This window comes from Triticum aestivum, chromosome 6D (assembly GCF_018294505.1).
Source record: "Triticum aestivum cultivar Chinese Spring chromosome 6D, IWGSC CS RefSeq v2.1, whole genome shotgun sequence".
Classification (NCBI taxonomy): Eukaryota; Viridiplantae; Streptophyta; class Magnoliopsida; order Poales; family Poaceae; genus Triticum; species Triticum aestivum.
In genome coordinates, this window is record NC_057811.1 from 160,070,899 (window position 1) to 160,072,945 (window position 2,047).

A 2,047-nucleotide genomic window follows, 5' to 3' on the forward strand; every position below is an offset into this window, starting at 1 on the left:
ACCATGAAAGTCCAATTTATGTTCTGTTTGCATATTTGTGTTCCTTAAGGACTTTCAAACAAGGCCATCCTTGAATACATTTTGATAAGTTTTTGACTTTTGAAGTATCCGAAAGTATTTATGTATCTAAGAGTGGTCTTGTTTCAAAGTTTTCGTCGCAAGAAACACAAATATGCACACAAAACATAAATTAGACTTTCAGTTCAAAAGATATAATAGACTCAAAATTGAAAGTCAAATGAAAAGGCATGGAAGAGAAAAACATGGCATGCGCAATGGGTGGAGCACATACATGGGATAAAGGTGGGCTATCGCGGAGAATGTGCCCCTCACGGCCCTGTTCTCCGAGGAGGAGGTCTGGACTGCCATCAAGGGCATGAATCCGATGTCCGTGCAGGGCCCTGACGGCCTCCCGGTCAAGTTCTTCCAGACCTTCTAGAACGTCATTAGGCAGGAGGTGATGGCCTGTAACACCCCGGATGTAACTTGCCATATTTGTAACTCCGACTCTTGCCATTTGCAAACCGTGCATCTGTTTCCGGTGATCTCTATATCGATTTCGACCGAAATCACCTCATCTTTCCAGTGGCATGCTTGGTTTGCCAAGTTACTGCCATGTTCATCATTTTCTTTCCGAAGCACGCATAGGCATCGCATATCATATCTTGCATATCATACATGTTTTGCATCATGTTTCTTGTGCATTCCTCGTGATTGATTGTGGTTCCGTTGCTTGTGTTCTTGTCTTGGGTAGAGCCGGGAGACGAGTTCGTGAACGAGGAACCTGTTGAGTACGCTTACGAGGATCAAGCTTTCGACAACTCTGAGAACCTTGCAGGCAAGATGACCACCCCTCGAAATCACTTCTATCTTTGCTTTGCTAGTTGTTCGCTCTATTGCCATGCTCGCTACCTATCACTTGCTATATCATGTCTCCCATTTTGCCATGTCAGCCTCTAACCACCCTTTCCTAGCAACCCGTTGTTTGGCTATGTTACCGCTTTTGCTCAGCCCCTCTTATAGCGTTGCTAGTTGCAGGTGAAGTTGAAGTTTGTTCCATGTTGGAACATGGATATGTTGGGATATCACAATATCTCTTATTTAATTAATGCATCTATATATATTTTGGTAAAGGGTGGAAGGCTCGGCCTTATGCCTGGTGTTTTGTTCCACTCTTGCCGCCCTAGTTACTGATATACCGGGATTATGTTCCTTGAGTTTGCGTTCCTTACGCGGTCGGGTGATTTATGGGACCCCCTTGACAGTTCGCCTTGAATAAAACTCCTCCAGCAAGGCCCAACTTTGGTTTTACCATTTGCCGCCTAAGCCTTTTCCCCCGGGTTTTCGCGAGCCCGAGGGTCATCTTATTTTAACCCCCCCCCCTGGGCCAGTGCTCCTTCGAGTGTTGGTCCGAACCGAGCAGCCTGCGGGGCCACCTCGGGGAAACTCGAGGTCTGGTTTTACTCGTAGCTTGACTTATCCGGTGTGCCCTGAGAACGAGATATGTGCAGCTCCTATCGGGATTTGTCGGCACATTCGGGCGGCTTTGCTGGTCTTGTTTTACCATTGTCGAGATGTCTTGTAAACCGGGATTCCGAGACTGATCGGGTCTTTCCGGGAGAAGGTTTATCCTTCGTTGACCGTGAGAGCTTATGATGGGCTAAGTTGGGACACCCCTGCAGGGTATTATCTTTCGAAAGCCGTGCCCGCGGTTATGAGGCAGATGGGAATTTGTTAATGTCCAGTTGTAGAGAACTTGTCAGTTGACCCAATTAAAATACATCAACTGCGTGTGTAGCCGTGATGGTCTCTTCTCGGCGGAGTCCGGGAAGTGAACACGGTCTGTGTTATGTGTGACGTAAGTAGGTGTTCAGGATCACTTCTTGGTCATTGCTAGATGACGACCGCTCCGTTGCCTCTCTTCTCGCTCTCTCTTGCGTATGTTAGTCACCATTATGCTTATTGCCGCTGCAGCTCCACCTCATTACACCATCCTTTCCTATAAGCTCAAATAGTCTTGATCTCGCGGGTGTGAGATTGCTGAGTC